Genomic DNA, 19113 nt, shown 5'->3' with positions numbered 1-19113 from the left:
GGAGTTTTTATTATTTTGAGGAGAATGGAACACCGCAAGGGAGAGAAAGGGAGTACCAGGCCACAGTGAAGGGGAAGCCTCTTACAGACCTCCTGTATTCAAATTACGAAGTGGTCATGCAGCTCCGAGCCTTTCTTGCCCAAATAACAAAGTAGCAGCATACCCAACACCACGCAGAGCATCCCTTATTCACAAAGTCGCAACACAACTGCACCTGCCTCGAACTTGCCCTGCATTGTTACACACATGTGCAAAATCACACCAAACCGATGCATGCAAAGAAGAGCAATGATTGTGCCTGCTAGAATTCACAAAATGTGCTGTGACTCAGGGTGGGAGGAAAGTGACGTACAAATGTACGGAAATGATCAACAATGTGCAAGTGTGCCACTGCTTTGCCATCAGCAGTTTTCACAGAAAAAAAAAAAACACACAATTTTTTGCAACAAACAGCATACATACCCCTGCACCAGAAAAGCAATTTTGTTGAGTGTGCCTGAATTGTGCAGTGAGATGCGAAGTTGGATGCAAAATCCATTATGTACTTGCACAGCTATGTGGTGATTATGAATTAATATGTGAAGTGCTTGTCTGCCTTGGACAGAGAGTGACTACTCATGATCATCACACCATTTATCACCTTGACATACAAAAAATTGTGGTAAAATATGGGTATGTGCATGTAGTGTACAAAAAGGGTTAACTGAGGAAGTCTTTAGTTTGTTTGACAACAAAGAAAACACTCAATTGCAAACTAGTCACTATCATGTTATGTGAAATCAAGTTCATGTCATCTTGTGGAGTCTTATATACAATGTACACATTTCTGACAAGCCAAAGAGCTTTGTCAGCATTTCTTGTACCAGACTGACTTAAACATGCAAAGAAACATATCTGGGTTGTCTTTCTGTTATAAAGCAGACTGTTCTATCATTTGTTGATGAATGAATTAATGAATAAATAAATGAGTGAGTGAATGAATGAATGAGTGAATGAATGAATGAATGAGTGCATTCATACAATGTTTCATTCATTCATTCATCCATTCATGCTCACAAATGCATTAATTGATCAGTTGGTCATTCAACACACAGTCTTTCATTCACTTATTTATGCACTCACTAATCCATGCATTCATTCATTCATTTTAATGCATTCCCAACTAATTGATTCATTTGATCATTCAGCCTTTATGTAGGTATTCATATACTAATTCACTAATTCATTCACTCACGGAGTGAATGAATGAATAAATGAATGAATTCATGAAATCATGCATTCATACACTACTCATTTCATCCATTCATACATTCACACTCACAAATGCATTAATTCATCAGTTGGTAATTCAATTTTACCCACTCATCCATTCATGTACTCAGTCTTTCATTCACTTATTCATGCACTCACTAATCCATGCATTCATTCATTCATTCATTCACACTCACTAATTGATTTATTTGATCATTCAGCCTTTTATGTTGGTATTCATATACTAATTCATTCATTCAGTTATTCAAGCATTTGCTAATCATTCATTCATTGATTTACTTAGGCATTCACTTATTCACTCATTCAACCAGTTACTAATACATTCATTTACTCATTCAATCACTCATGCACTCACAAACTCATTAATTTAAATTCATCTATCAATTCATGATGGCACTCATTAATTGATACGCTCAGCCTTTCAGTCACTAATACATGAACCCATTAAGTCATTCATTCAATCATTCATTTATCCACTCAATATTCATTTCTTATTCATTCATTCATTTGGTTGGCTATGGAATGCTAATTGTTGAATTCAATTTGTAGTTCAGTCCATCAGCATGAACTTTAATATAACTGATAACAAACCTGATAGACTCCAGATTATGAATACATTCTATCTGTCATGACATCCATGTGATGATGCTCTGAACATGAAATTGAGTGTTTATTTGTGTGAGTATTTTGATCTCCTTAACCGTCCCCCTGTTTATACAGAGCACTTTTCACTTTCAGTGAAGAAATGAAAGCATGCTCTTGACTTCCCATGTTGGAGGGGGATTATGTCCAAAAAAGAAAAAAAAAATCGGATTTCTAAAGTGATAACTTTCAATATGATTAAACAATCTGAATGCTATTTTAGGGAATAAGACTAAACTGTTTACCCACATTTTGCAGAAAGTCCCATTCAATTTAAGTGGTCAAAGTGAATTGTGGATCATTGTAAAGCATGTCATGGGTTTGTTTCTTCCAAGTTCAACACTTGAATGCTCTTTGAACTGTGAAGACAACCGATAAAACTTGGAGGGAAAAAGGATACCTGACATGCTCTACAAAGATCCTCATTTCTTTGACCACTGAAGCTAATTGAATGGGGTCTTCTGTAAGATCTAGGTAATTATGTTATAGTTACATACCTTGAAATTGCATTCGGATTGATTCACTACTTTTGAAATTATCATTGCAGAAAGTCCGATTCGGTAATTTTTTTTTTTTTGGACATACAGTACAAAAAGCAAGCAAGATGCAAACAAGGGACATAGTGTTTACATGCGAGTGCATGCTGTGCCAAGCGGGATGCTGAGAAGAAAGGTGGGGGTAGGCAGCGTGCGATTGGGGTGTGGGGCGTCTACTGACTTCAGGCGAGGGCGCCGGTAGCTTCTCCTTCGCCATCCGGTATGCCTGGGCCAGCAGCTTGCCCAGGCTCACGTGCTCGGCGATGAGAGCTGGGAGGAGGGGGGCAACGGCGGCGGCAGTGGCAGTGGCAGTGGCAGTGGCATCTTCCGACTTGACAGGGCTCTTCGCCTTCCCATCTTTCTTGACCTTGACCTTTTTCTTGATTGGCTTCCGGGTCGCCAGCCTGTCCTGGTCCCACAGTCCTGTATGAGAAGGATATATACGATCAATCTCTGGGAAGTGTTACATTTGGCCGGGGGAAAAAATATATTACCTCAAGATTTATAGAGGCAAGAATTCAGACTACTAGAATATGTGACTGCCCAGCTCAAAACCTCCCAAAATACTAGGCCAAAATGAATTTCTACTTTTCTACTCAGTTTAAAAGGGGTCTAGGGCAATTACCCCCTGGGTAATTACCCCGAACCCTTCCCCTGGCCCTAGTCCTAGTCCTAATCCTAAACCTAATCCTAATCCTAACCCAAACTCCTAACCCTAAACCTAAACCTAACCCTAATCTTTACTCCAACTTACCACTAACCAGTATTTAGCCGGGAGCAATCGCCCTCTGGGGGTAATTGCCCGGATACGTTTAAAAGAGTAAATGCTACGCTCTAGAATGATATATAACCTGTTAAAATTGGACAATCCTAACCCATTCAAAAAAGTGGTTGAAGTAAGAGAGGGTTAGGAGGTGTAAAGTGTGTAGTTTCGTAGCAAAGAGGAAAGAGCAAAGAGGTCAGGATAGTTTCAAGGAACTGCTGAAAGAGATTACTACTTCAAGGTTCAAGGGAGTTAAAAATTATGGGGTCACTCAACCATATCAATGGAAATGTATTCTATTTCCCAATAAAAGCAAAGCCTGTCCTAAAAAAAAAAAAAAAAAAAAATGATACAGAAAAACTGCTCATATCTTGATTAGATTTTCTTTTAAGCTGCCAAATTTTGACAATTTTTGTCATGATAAAACTTTTTCTTTACATAAGTCCTTTAAAACACACTTAGCAAATCCTGAACTGATAACTCAAAAGTTCGACTATATAGCAATTAGCATCCTTTTTCTTTCATTCATATATTGTAGTTGTTTCAGTTTTAAGCAATTTATTGGGAAGCCATGTTTATCAAAACAACAACTGCAGTGAGTGCATCAGGCTGTATAAGAACCACCATACTCTCCACATATAAGAGCGATAAAAGGTTCACTGAAAACTTTTGGTCTCATCAATGTAACCTATCAATATGGGACCACAAAAACCTGACGTTTCGTATTTTCACAGATCACTCTAGATTTACAATCTGAAGACTTGGAGCTTTCCAGAGATATATCACTATATCTTCTTCCCTTTAAAATGAGAACAAAAAAAATAATAATCATGAGAAAAACAGCTTTGAAGTTGAGATACAGCCAAACAGTACACAAAATCATGAGAAAAACAGCCTTGGAGTGCAGATTCAGTCACAGGTTCAGGTGGTGAGTCAGGACAACATCACCGAGGTCATTTGAGATCATGGTGGCAGGTCTCAAAACCATCAAATTTCGACTTTCTCAGAGTACTTAGAAGCAAAAAGGGATGTTATGAAGCCTCCTATGGCAGCCTCGAGCAGCCTCTCAGCTCAGTATGAATGGACAGAATTCAGAAAAGGAGATCCAATCAGGGCAGGTTCTGAAACCACCTACACAAGGTGGTTTCAGAGCCTCCTTTAGCACCCTTTCAAGAGTCTTGGCTGCAGTCTACATGCTAGGCAGATGTAAGAATATTCACGTATCTATCTGTTTATCTATCTATTTACTTACTTACTTACTTATTTATGTACTTACTCATTTATTCATATAGCTATCTATTTATCTACCTAACTATTTTTTTCATTCCTTTTTTTTTTTTTTTTTTAACACAGCATGCATCAGGCACTGCACAATGAGAAAGCAACTCAAGGGTAACTGCTGTGTTTGATACACCTGAATCGAATGGCATGCAAACTGCAATTGTTCCTGTACTGACATTCTGTTTCCTAGAGTCTACAGCCAAGGTGCTCACAGGTAACTGTAAGAAAAAAAAAGTGAAAGCAAAAAAAAAAAAAAAATAAAATAAATAATAAATAAATAGATAACCTACCAAACACACTGAAACATAACATTCTCCTAAGGTAAGGCCTCCAAATTCAACGATGGGGGGGGGGGGGGGGACGTTGCTTTTAAATTTCATTTTGAACTACATTGTAGTATCACATTATTTTACATGGATTTATAATCACATTAAAAATGCATGACATGATCATTTCTGGAAGACCACTGTCTTACCCCATTGAGGATGAGTCCCGAGTATACTTGGGCCAAGGAGGTACTAGTACCGCCTTGCTTGGGCAAGGGTCTATGGGAAATGCCTGCTGTAGCACAATCAGCCCATCCTCAACGGGTTAAGTGATCAGTATGCAAACAGACAGGGGCATTGACTTGCGAGACTGTGACCGTAATGCACTTTGAAACACCCTGTGCCGCCTATCGCATAAAGCTCTGATCACAACTGTTCTGTGTTCGACAGGTGGCTACAATGTAGCTATATAATGATGGGTCCTTGAAATGACAGCAATATTGTCTCAAGGGGAATTTTTAGTAGGTCACATTCAGCTGTGGCCATGCACCTATCAACAGCGCAGCCACCTGCTGACTGGTACTAGCTGCTATAGTCGAATGATGGGTCTTTAAGGCTGCGTTTATCTAACTCGAGAGAGAGAGAATCACGTTTCAAAACGCGTTTGGAATGGTGTTTGCAAACATGGTTAGAAACGCGATTCTTTGGGAACAGCCTTTATCTAACCATCATACAATCGCAATTCGAGTGGTGTCACTGCGCAGCTGCTTTGCGCCGTTTGACCTGGGAAGTAAAGGTCAACTGCATACCATCAAACATGCCTCCTCAGTCACACACAAATAATGGGTAGAGAGCACAACCGGAAGCAGTTGGGATTTGACCTTGAGATAAAAACGAGTTTCAAAACGGCATTACGTTTACTCACAGAACCGTGATCATGGTCTCAAATATGTTTCAAAACGGCATTTCAAAACGCATTTGAAAACACGGTTGCATTTATCTAACCTCAGAAAATGCCTCAAACGCATTTAGGATCGTGATTCTGCCTCAGAATTTTTTTAGATAAATGCAGCCTAAAAACGACCACAATTTTGTCTCCAGGGGAATTTTAAGTGGGGCGCATTCAGCAGGCGGCTGCTGTCGAGATGGCTACCAGGAGCATGCATCCATATTGGAATTACTTTAAGTGTTATGAAAATTAAAAAATACTGATTTGCTGATGTGCCCTTCATTTGCAAAATCACGAGTGTCACTGTGCAGTGGCGGATCCAGAGGGGGCGCATCAGGTGCACGCATCTCTTTATTTTTTGTTAAAACAAAAGAAATAAAAAGAAAAAAATGGGGGGCACATGTGCCCCATCTAATTTTGTAAAGACGCCTCCCCTTTGCAGAATTCCTGGATCAGCCCCTGCTGTGATACCACGGTAATTCACTTGGCACCATTCTCATTCAGGAAACGAATGGCACAATATGTATTTCTGGTAAGCGCTGTGCATGCACACCCCACATCTTCATTTCTCCTACAGGGAGTTCTGAGACTGGAAGCAGGTCCCATGATGAGAAAGACACCATTGTAGAATGAGTAGTATTTCGTAGCATGAATCATACTCAAATCTCACATGCACATTTCTTGTGAAGTTTGAAGTAAGATCACCCTAAGCAGAGAGCTTTAGACTTCAGCGACAGGGACGTTCAGAGGGGAAAAAAAGAGAGAATATTCTGAGCATGTGCAGAATTGCAATCAAAGCCTGTCTACTGTATACGCCGTTATTTTCGCATACAGATATTTTCGCGAATGACGTTTTCGCGAGATTTTGTTTTCGCGACATTTTCACGAGATGTTGTTTTCGCGAATCGACGCTGACGCTGACGTTAATGCTCTATTAACAAAGCGCATGGAGACAATTTTGCGTGTTGGTTAAATTTGCGATCCAACTGCAATTCGCGAAATTCAAACCCTCACAAAAATAATGGTGTATACAGTATTTATAGCTTTCGTTGCCTGACTTTTCACTTTGCGTTCTGTGCTATTTCAACATCCGCTCAGTTCACGACATAGAGAGCTATACTTCATGCACCAATCATATGGGGTCGGGTGCCATTTTATTTTTTATAGGTTGCGTCTCAGCGTAATCTAAAGCTACTTTTCAACATACTGCAGGGAGAGAGGCCGAGAACGTCCAAAGCACTTGTCGTCTCGAACTTCCACATCGCAAATCTAAAGCTCCGTAATATCACTCTATTTCTCAATGTCTTTCATGGTGTATCCACATTTATTACAAATTACTCCACAAAATAGGGGGTATTTCACTGTAAATGTGAAAGCACCAACTGTAAAGTACATTGTATCTGTCGTCACGAGGCAATATCCGAGTATTTGCAGGACATACATCCATTGATCATCCAGTGAAGTTGACATTTATAGGATCACTAATGAATCATTCCATGGCTCAACATAGAACATGGGGATTCATCAATGACAAGATATTTCATTCTGATCGTGACTTGAGGGCAGCATTAAACGGAGAGTCTAATCCTGCTATTTCCCCTTTCCCCTTCCCCTCTCTCATTACAAAACAGAAACTACAGAAAAGAGAGGCCACTATAGGTGCTTTGTGTAAATTTGAATTTGATGGAGTTACAAAACAGTACAACATCTGGAGTAACATGCAACATGAAGTTTAAAAGGAGGATGTTATTAACCCGTTGAGGACAGACTGATTTTGCTACAACATGCATTTCCCATAGATACCTGTCCAAGTATACTCGGGACTCGTCCTCAATGGGTTAAAACTTCAAAGAATTGACACTGTAGTGGTTGCTGCAAAATAATGGGAAGGATCTTTGCACTACTAGCGGCAATGCAAATAGCATGCACTGTATGTTCTGCGCAGTTGATTATTTTCTGCCTGTTCCCATCGAAGCGTATTTGAATGTTGCATGCCCAGATAGACAGGGCTTGCTAATACCAGGACAGAGGCTGAAGGTGGCAGTGTGCTTTCCATGAACATTGATAAGCAGCAAGGCTCGCTACACAAACGTCATGCACCCACCTCAAATCTGTTCTGCGTACGCCAGATTAGACAGTAACTCGATTGCGAGCGAATATTGCAGCACTCAATGATAAACAAATGCCCTTCTCTAGGCATCTGGATGCATCGTCTTGATTTGTAGAGTGTTTCACAGCATCGAGTGCAACAGGGCATTATGTTCTTCCCTAACAAGATCGAAACGATTTGACAGTTCTTCTGAGAATTTCAGGAGGTACATTATAGGTACCTCCGATCCGAATCAGCTGCAAGTCCAATATCGCAACTGAGGGAAGAATATATATGGTCTATGCTATAGAGCAAATTGGCTTTCTGTATCACAGTAAATCTCATTCATTCAATGGTGGAAGTACCATCAAACCAAAACTCAAAATAGGAAGTCATGGAATTTTTAAATTGCACATATTTTCACAATACAACTAGTAGCAACCACATAGGCAAATTAGGTAAGGCAATATGATTTATACGGCCTCATCATGGGTCTGGCTGGCGAGGAACTCATATATTCATGAAGTTTCAGAAACCATATTTCTGTGGTTTAAAGCTGTCTGTCTTATAAAAATTTTTTAACCTTTACTGTCAGTACATATATCAGGTTGGGGGGAAAAATAATTTGAGCCCAGTTTTGGTCACAGGCCACTGTATTTTGGTTGCAGATTCATCAAAAGCATATATCTGTTGCAAAAATAACAAGAAATACAAGGATCTCGTGCTCACCTCAGCATCCCAAGTTTTCCCTTCCACATTCTTTAAGACTTTACCGTAATACCCACAAATACCATAGCAAATTTGGAGAGCTATGGGAGGCCTTTAGCACAGGAGGACATGGTATCCATTGGTATATTTCAACGCATTGGGATTAATACCTGCCAAGTTTGTTATTTAAAAAAACTAGAAATGTCGCTTTGGCGACTGGTATGCCTCCGCCATAATGCATGATTTTCCCAATAGGTCTACTGTAGATAGTACATGTGGACACTGTGTGATTACATTTTCACAAAATTGGCAAAATATTGGAATGACAAGTTTGTCACAAATGTGTTGAATGTTCACCTTCCTTGACCTAGGTTTAATTGGATGAATAAGAGAGCATGTATCTAGGGATTTAAGGACTTTAACTTGACTTTGACCCATTCATACATTTAGGCATTGAGTAATTTTCAAGGTACAGGTGTGGAGAAAAAGTGCAATTTCTGAATTGAATAGTAAATTGTTACCATTTTCATCTGGCCCTTGACCCTAAAATTCATAAGATAATTACTTTCAGGTAGAACATGCATTTGAAAATGTACTAAGTTTCAAGGTAACTTGAGCCACTTCCGAGATATGGAGGAAAAAGTTAGTTCAGCACTTTCACTTGATCTTTGACCTTTTGACCTTTGAGGCAAAAAGAGAAAAAAAAAACTTTCCAGAGAATTTCTATTACGTTACACACGCATACACCAAGTGTAATAAATAACCCTGCTGGCATTGCATAAATATGAGGGTAATAGTAAAATTTTGAAGTCTTGCACTTGACCTTTGACCCCTGACCTTTGACCCCATGAACCCTACATTCTCTAGATAATCACTTCCAGTCAGTACATGTATATACTATGTTCCATGAAGATACCTTGAACAATTTTCCAAGGTACGGAGAAAAAAAAGAAGTTTTAATATTTTTACTTGACCTTTTGACCTTTGACCTTTGACCTCATGACCCAAACTTTCACCAGAGAATCTTAATTGGGTAATACATGTATACACTAAGTTTCAAGAAAATGTCTTCAGGCATTCAATAGATATGGTGGAAATAATGAAATTTTGTGTATTTGACCCTGACCTTTTGACCTTTGACCTCATGACCCAAACTTTCACCAGAGAATCTTAATTGGGTAATACATGTATACACTAAGTTTCAAGAAAATATCTTCAGGCATTCAATAGATATGGTGGAAATAGTGAAATTTTATGTATTTGACCTTGACCTTTTGACCTTTGACCTTGAGCATGTGCACCCAAAAGTTGATAGGAACAACTTCACCCCCTAATACACATACATGCAAAGTTTCATTAGGATACCTCAACAGGTTTCGATAGTTACCTTGTCCACAAAATTCATTACGGACGGACGGAAGGACGGACGGACGGACAGACGGACGGACAACCCGAAAACATAATGCCTCTGGCACCACTTCGTGGCGGAGGCATAAAAAAAATATATGGACCACGTATTTTCAAAGAGGCCATTAAAATGTGAAAACTTGCTCCAAATTTGCTCCCGCCCCATTGGGGCCACCCCTGGATCTTCCATATGAAACAAACAATCATTCCCTATCCTACTAGTGTACTTGAATATTCAGAGTATTTTTGGTTTCAAAGATCTATTCATTTTTTATATTTTCTAATCTTGGGGTTATGGATTGCCCTGGGGGTCACAAGGGGGGGGGGGGGGGCAGCTCAGGGAATGCTGTCCGTATGTACCTATACAATGTATAATCTTATCACTGTAGTAGCAATAACTGTTGGCAAGTTTGTTGACAAATTTGACCATTTGTCTCTGAAAGGATGATGAAAATGTAAAAACTGGGCCACAATTTGGTCCCCCTGTTACACATCTTTGGGGGGGGGGGGGATGGGGAGGGATGGGGTGTGCTTGTGGATGTTTGAGAGGAATATGGGAGGTGGCCTTGCACTCACTGTCTGGTTGCATGCCAACTGAGATACACTTCTTCATGCGGCAAGCCGCACAGTGCCTGCGTGTGTACATGTCCATCTCGCAACCCGCCGAGCTCATCATCTCGCACTTCAGCTGGTGGCGGTTGCGGGCGTTGCGGCGGAAGAACGTCTTGCAGCCCTCGCAGGTCAACGCCCGGTAGTGCATGCCGTTGGCCTTGTCCCCGCACACCACGCAGGTCAGGTCGGGCGGCTCTGTGCTGGCGGAGTCTGCACTGGCCAAGCTAGTTACCTCCTTCTTCTCCATGGCAACTGTATCGAAAGTTCGGAGAACCAAACAAGATTCAAGATACACTGTATGGATTCTCAGTATAGTACATGCATGAAGCTTAAAGGACAAGTTTGCACTCAAAACATATGCATGGATTTAGTGAATGCAGCAATATTTAGGAGAACTCATTGGTGAAAGTTTGAGGAAAATCAGACGATCTGTTCAAAAGTTCAGAATTTTCAAGCTTCAGAGCCACCACCACTGGATGAGAAGACTACTGACATTTATAACATCATTTTGGACATCAATAAAGAAAATAGGGATAAGTACACAAAATTTCATTTTTTGTAAATTGTACACATTCAACTGACTTTTTATATGGACATAAATGGGGAATATTATTCCCCCTGATTTATGGAAGAAGTAAAGTGCCCTTTCATTAGGCTAGAAAAGTTAAGATACGTTGCATTTCCTTTATGTCTTCTTCATATCGTTGTCCATAATGACATCACAAAAAACTACACCTGTATAGTAGTCTCCTTATCCAGGCTCTGCAATGATGGTACTGAAATTAAAAAAAAAAAAATCATAGAACAGGTAACTTTTGAATGGACTGCCCAATTTTTGTCAAACACCCCTTTGTGTATTCTATCAATATTGCTGCTTTCATTCAATCCACATTCATATTTGGGCTTAACCCACACATATTAAGATACTACTGGTTGCCTATAGAGTCAGGTCTGGATGACAACCCCATCTAATACCCCTTTCATAAACTCAATAATGCGGATAATATCCGCAATATTTGGTCGTAAAATCGGAGAGGGGAAAGAATAATGCGCATTATTTCGACCCTTCTATTATCCGCATAATAGCAGCGTCGGGACGAGATTTTGAGTTTATGAACGCAAACCCAAATAATGCGGATAATTGCCGGGGTGCGGTCAAACGTCACCTGTCTTTCCCGCAGAAGGGGGGTGTGCAGTCACCATGACGATTATCCGCCTTTTTCACGACGGGCGCTCGTAAAAATAATGCGGATTATTTTCAGAGTTTGTGAACGCATTTTTTATTGAATTGTCCGCATTATTCTTATGCGGATAATAGGAGGATGAGTTTATGAAAGGGGTATCAGACGTTTTCCTAATCTCTCTCACATAAAACCAGAAGCTGCAGGCCTCTGAGAGTACAGAGACAGCACATTTCATACTGCTTTGCAAGGCTTAGCATACAGCTTGTATCAAACCTGTGATAGACTCATTACCATTACCATGGCTACAACTACCATGACGACAATCCGGTAATCCGCCCTGAGAAATCTTGAGTGCTTTTAACACCATATCATGGACGCTGAGGGGTCGACTCACAAATATAGTGAGTCTCTTTCGTAAATCATAGTCGACGGCTGGCGGCTGGAGGAGATGAAACTCTTTGTTTCCCTTACAACCCTTCAGCACCATCATACTGCTACATGTATCACTGCCAAAACACAAATGACAGACTTAGTTTGGGTATGGAAGGGTTAAAGGGATGGTACAGTATTGGTGGAGATGAGAATCGGGCTTTTAACTGTTTGTGAGATACCAAGAAAACAATACGAAATAGTACAGAGCATACCATTCTAAGAGGAATTCAAAGTTTATTCGATGAAAATCGGGTTTGGAATGACTGAAACATCCAAAAACAAAGTAAAACAAAGTGATCGTAATAAAGTGTGGGTCCCACACTTATTAGAATTGCTCTGTTTTGTATATTTCAGCCATTTCAAAACCAATTTTTATCAAATAAACATTGAATTCCTCATGGAATAATTACATGCTCTTTCATATTTCATAGGAGGTTTCTCATTATCTCACCAAAAAAAAAAATGTTAGAAATCTGAAAGTAGGTCTCAACCAAAACTATACGATCCCTTTAAAATCCATTGAGAATCTTTGGGTGCCTTGTGGTGTCTTTTGGCCAAAGATAGTAGATAACAAGATACGAAGGCGCGCGATAACAATGGACACAAAATGGCTACCCTACATGACGATACTAAAGGGAGCTAAGTACAAACTCAGTACACCTAGAAACATCATTCATTTCCAAAGACAGTGGTATTTTTATTATCTTAAAAAGATTTAAAAATTATAGTCGTAGCTTTTTTTCGATTAAGGGGTTATTTTGAAGAACGGGATTTTAAAGTAATAAGGATTATTTCGTGGAGGTAAAAATTTGGCAACAACATGATCTCACAATCAAAGACGCTTGATAAACAACAACATCTTCAAAGACAGCGCGTCTCAGGCAAAGACACACATCACCTGAGACGCGCTGTCCCTGAAGCCGCTGCTGTTGTTCATCAAGTGTCAAGACAGCGCGTCTCAGATGACGTGCGTAATACGCATGAGGACCGCGCGCTGTCCATTTGTTTTGTAAAGGATTAGCGCGCACTTTCGTGTCTTATTAGTTAAGCGTCTTTGCTTCTGGACAAGGGAGACAGAAGGAAATGAATAAAGTATGGCTTCTTCATTAGAATGTTGCAAGATGTGGCCTTACTAGAAAAGTTAATTACCATGATGAACAGGCTTATTTAATGAAAACTATCGATGTATCATTACGTTAACCCAGTCTGTGCTGATGACTTGAATATTTCACACACAAACCAATAGATGGGCATTAAGTAATTAATGTTGCACACAGAAACTTAATGACACACAAATCGTCTTGCAAAGCTGGACAGCATGATGCACAAAACTCACTTTAAACTTTTTTCTCGAAATTTTATCCTTCCAAGTTTCAATGTTTCTGATTCTCTCAAACCCTTATCTGCCCTTTGCTCTTACACACTCCACCTCAATAACAAGTCCTCCTCCTTCATCACCTATTAAAGGGGTCGTATAGTTTTGGTTGAGACCTAATTTCAGGTTTCCAACATTTTTTGATGAGATAATGAGGAACCTCTTATGAAATATGAAAGAGCATGTAATTCTATAAGGAATTCAACGTTTATTTGATGAAAATCGGTTTTGAAATGGCTGTGGGACCCACACTTTATTACGATCGCTTTGTTTTACTTTGTTTTTGGATGTTTCAGTCATTCCAGACCCGATTTTCATCAAATAAACTTTGAATTCCTCTTAAAATGGTATGCCCTGTACTATTTCATAAGTGTTTTCTTGTTATCTCGCAAAAAGTTAAAAGCCCAATTCTCATCTCCACCAATACTGCACCATCCCTTTAAACTAGAAAAGCACTCTAAGAGTGCAGACCTCTGCCAAGCAGCTACTTTCCACCAATGATCTTGCTCTTCCCAAAGAGATTTTTCTCCTCTCCACCATTGGGGAAAAGCTCTTTGGGCAAGAGCAGTGATTTCTATCCATAGGTATACATGCTGAAAAATCGCCCGATTTCCCAATAGAAGCCTTTGTTACCTCATAAACCCTCAGCTGCACGGCGCGCCTCACCCTAGCAGAAAAAAGGGCATGCACTTAAGTGCGCATTTGAAAACCTCAAAAATGTGCAGCATAAATTCCCAAATTCATTGACCCTACCTGTCAAAATATCAAAAATCCTTCATAAATTCCCTAAAAATTCTCAGATTACTATCAAAATTTAATCATTTGTTACTTCTCAACCTTTCCTGTAAGTTTCATCCAAATCCGTTAACTACTTTTTGAGTTATTTTGCACACGGACGAACAAACAAACAAACCAACGGTAACAAAAACATAATCTCCTCCCTTGGCAGAGGTAATAACATGGCACAACATGCTTGGCTAATGCCATTGTATTCACTGCTGTTCATGTTACCTAGAGGCAACCCCGAAGGAGCCAGTGATGTTCAGCCATTTCCTGGCATGTTGTGCAACTGGACTGCATAATCTTGCCAGCATCTTGTGCATAATGCGATTATTAGAAACTACATGTAGAGAAGCACTCTGAGAGCGCAGACCACCCACCAAGCAGCTACTTTCCCTCTATGTGCATGTTTTCTACCCCCAATGATCTTGTTCTTCCGTAGAGATCAGTGATTTCCACCCATACATGTACATATGTATGGTGAACTAGAAATGTCGCTACGGCGACTGATGCCTCCGCCATAATGCATGATTCTCCCAATAGTGTCTCCACAATGTGTGATGACAGTTTCACATAACTGGCAAAATATCGAAATAACAGGTTTGTCAGAAATATCTTGAATGTTCACTTTCCACGAACTGGGTTTGCTATAATTGTCTATTAAAGAGTGCAGGTACACATATTTGGGGAATTGAAAATTTTTACTTGACTTCTGACCGACCTTACTATAAGTTTATGCATTGAGTATAATTTTCAAGGTATGAAGAAAGAGTGTAATTACAGTACAAAATATATCTTTTTTTTTTTTCATTTAAACCTGACCTTTGACGCTTGGCCTTTGACCTGCTGGCTGGAAATTTCCAAGAGAATCTCCATTAAGTAATACATGTACATATATTAAATTTTAAACCTAATAATGCAATCATTGCATATACTAGTATATGAGGGAAATAGTAACATTTTGAGGAGTTGACCTTGACCTTTGACCCCCTGACTATTGACCCATGACCCCTAAATTCCCTAGATAATCCCTGCCAGTCAGTACATGCATATGTACCAAGTTCCATGAAGATATATTGAACCATTTGCGAGAAAAGGGATATTGCAACATTTTCACCTAACCTTTGACCTTTTGACCTTTGACCTTATGACATGAAACTCTCTCTGGAGAATCTTTACGTAGTAGTACAAGTGTACATGTCTACACTAAGTTTCAAGAACTGCGGGCATTGCATAGATATGGGGGAAATAGCAACATTTTTAGCATTTGACCTTGACCTTTTGACCTTTGACCTCTTGTCAATGTCACTAGAATCTACTCAACTAATTGTCCCATCATACATCATCCTTGGACCAAGTTTGGTGAAAGCTGCTTCATCCAGTTTTGAGTTATCACGTAAACAGATAAATTTTAGGATTTGACCTTGATCTTGGACCTTTGACCTCTGTCTGATTTCACTGAAAAACTAATTAAGTAATTGTCCCATCATACATCATCCTCCAACAAAGTTTGGTGAAATTTGCTCCATACAGTCTTAAGTTATTGCGTAAACGGATACAATTTCATGATTTGACTTTGACCTTTGACCTTTGACCTTTAGCCGATTTCACCCAAAATCTAATCAAATAATTGCCCCATCATACTTCATACTTGGACCAAGTTTGGTAAAATTCCAGTAAATATTACTCGAGTTATCGCGTAAACGAAAGCGGACGAACGTACGTACGGACGGACGGACGGACAACCCGAAAACATAATGCCTCCGGCACCACTTCGTGGCGGAGGCATAAAAATTGCCCGATTTCCCAATAGAAGCCTTTTGTTAAGTCATCAACCCTCAGCTGCGTGGCGCGCCTTGCCCTGGCAGAAACTAGAGCATACACCCAGCCCCTGTGTGCGTACTATGAAAACCTAAAGAGTGTGCAGCTTGAACTCCCAAGTTCATTGACCCTACCTGCCAAAATATCTAAAATCCTTCATAAAATCCATACAAATCTCCAGATCACTACCAACAATTACTCATCTGTTCCTTGTGTAACTCTCAACCTTTCCTGCAAATTTCATCCAAATCAGTTCGCAACGGACAAACCAACAGCAATGAAATCATAACTTCCTCCCTTGGCAGAGGTAATAATTATGATAATGCATCGCCAGCCCCAGCGCCAGGCCTGTAATGACACACATTTGTAATGTGATGATTCTACCCTGGGGTACCAAACAGAAATCTGCCATTTTGTTAAAATTATCAAACTTTTCTCCTTTAGTGTCTTAACCTGGGTTGCAAAAAAAGAAAAGAAAAGAAAAAAGATGAAAGCATACTAACTTGTAATATACTGACTTATGCAAAAAGACTTTGTAGCACAAATTTGAATAAATTGAGATTCTATCCCCTTAGGGATGCTACCTGCCAAGTTTGGTGAAAATCAGTCATGGGGTTTTCAAGAAGAGGATGATGTAAGTTTATGCATGATCAATGCATGACGCACAGCGGAAGCTGGAAGATGAGTGATCGCAATGTCTTCTGTGAGCCTTTGTCTCAGGCAAGCTAAAAAGTATGATTATTGTGTACATAATTAAAGACATCATAACAGTACTGAATTGGCACTGGAATCATTGTTGCTGATTGCCAAGATTTGGCCACCATGATACAGCGAAGTGTAATCTGCTCATCTTACTAATGAGATGGCACTGCACAACACCATAACCCAGGGTATGACCAGGGAGTTTTGCAACTGAATTCTCAGTTATTATTACCTCTGCCAAGGGAGAAGGTTATGTTTTCATTGGCATTTGTTTGTTGGTTTGTTTGTCCATGTGCAAAATAACTCACCTGAACAGATTTGGATGAAACTTTAAGGAAAGGTTGAGAATGACGCAAAGAACAGATTATTAAATTTCGGTAAGGATCCAGGAATTTTTATGGATTCCGGAAGGATTTTCGATATTTTGGCAGGCAGGGTCAATGAACTTGGCAGTTATGCACATTTTGTTAGGTCTGCATACACGCACTTAAGTGCGTGCTCTACTCTAGTTTTGCTAGGGCAAGGCGCACCGTGCAGCTGGAAGTTGGTGACATAACAAAAGGATTCTATATTGGGAAATCGGGCAATTATCAGCATGCATATGTATGGGTGGAAATCACTGATCTCCATGGAAGAACAAGATCAGTGGTGGAAATGAGCTGCTTGGCAGAGGTCTGCACTCTCAAAGTGCTTCTCTAGTTTACAGGCGCGGTGGAGCACCCCAATTATCTCGCAGAAATCCATCGGCAGCCGAGCCTCATTTGCATAAAGTAAACAACATGTACTCGCGTAGTTGAGAAAAAGTAAACAACTTCTCAAGCTAATAACAATTTAAGGAAACCTATTTTCGGATTAAAATTGAGTTAGTTTGAATTTGAAAACATGTCCGAATATGCACATATAACATATTAAAGGATTTGACAATGATAAAATGTGAAATTTTAGCGAAAACCTGGCGAGCAAAATTACCAAAAATATGCCTCGAAAATCATCCTAAAATTCACGAAGTGTGATTGTGGAACCAAAGCGCCATTCGAAAAAAGTACACCGAAATTTATTTATCTGCTTGCATTTTAAATGTCATACCGTAATATTCCCGGCCATGGTTGTGTCGGAAAAAACAGAAGGTGATGTCAAAAATGACACGAACGCAAAGCGTACACGTCGGTCCCATGTATATATAATCGCGTGACTGTAGCGTTGCATGTCACAGCACACACAACGCTTTGATGCATGCAGCATGCGCGGCAGCAGCTCAGCAGTCACCGCCGTGCGACACTCAGCAAAATTGACTGCGTCACATGCAAACCAACAATGAGCGCGAAATCCTGAATCTCACGTACCACGCATGTCCAATATTATGGGAAAAGAAATGACGTCATTTTCAATTGTTTCGCTTACTACAATTTTCTGTTCCAAACCCTGTAGAAGCATGTTGATTTCTCAAAAAGTACAGGTGGAACCAAGCCAAAACTTTCACCATATATGGATTGAGGCCTGATAAACTTATGTTGCCAATTTCGGACACATTGGAGCCCGGCCATAGTCCAGTCGGAAAAAAACAGAGAGCATGTTTTGCGAGAGGTGATTTTCAAAATGCTTTAATATCTCAAGTTCTAGTGCAGCAAATTTCATAATTTTTTCATCAAAAGGAAGGTTTTTAAAAACTCAGGTAGTGTGGGAAGTTTGAGTTTACTAGCGGCACGCATAGCGGGACAAGGAGAAGGTAAAGATTTGACTTTTTCATGCACACAGTTTCGGGCAGCCGTGGATGCCTGTTGGAAATTCAAATAGAACGGGGCGATAATGAGATGCAAATTGGGGTGCTCCACCGCGCCTGTTCAAGTTATGTTTGAAGCTTCAATGTATTTTACAGCCCTTTTAACATCATCCTTTAAATATTCAGCTCTGAAAGCAAAGTTTAACACTGCTCAACACGTCCCTAATACCCCTTTCATACTTGTTACTTGATGAATCACCCGTGGAGTTGCAGTGGGGAATTATAAACAAGGTTCCACACCAGGTAAAAATTCTTTCACACTAGCCAATGAGCCCCAGGTTGACTTTCTCTGACCCGCTCTTCTGCACTGGAAGTAGACATTATGGCGCATACGCAAAACTGGCCCACGAGATGTTGTTGGTAGGTTGTTGATCTTTGCTTTTACATCCAGGAGTTTATCCTGGATGCCTTTCACACAACAGTCCCCGCGTTCACATTGGTCCCCGCGACGCGGGGACAGCCACAAGAGATCTTATCTTTTTTACGACTGACCGTTCACATTGGTATCTCATCT

General features: G+C 40.0%; 1 pseudogene; it reads right to left on the bottom strand.

Annotated features, from left to right (window-relative positions):
- Positions 1–19113, bottom strand: part of LOC140229638 (vitamin D3 receptor-like) — an 86995-nt pseudogene that overhangs the window by 21759 nt on the left and 46123 nt on the right.

Source organism: Diadema setosum, chromosome 6 (assembly GCF_964275005.1).
Source record: "Diadema setosum chromosome 6, eeDiaSeto1, whole genome shotgun sequence".
NCBI lineage: Eukaryota > Metazoa > Echinodermata > Echinoidea > Diadematoida > Diadematidae > Diadema > Diadema setosum.
This window is presented reverse-complemented; position numbering and strand designations above follow the sequence as displayed.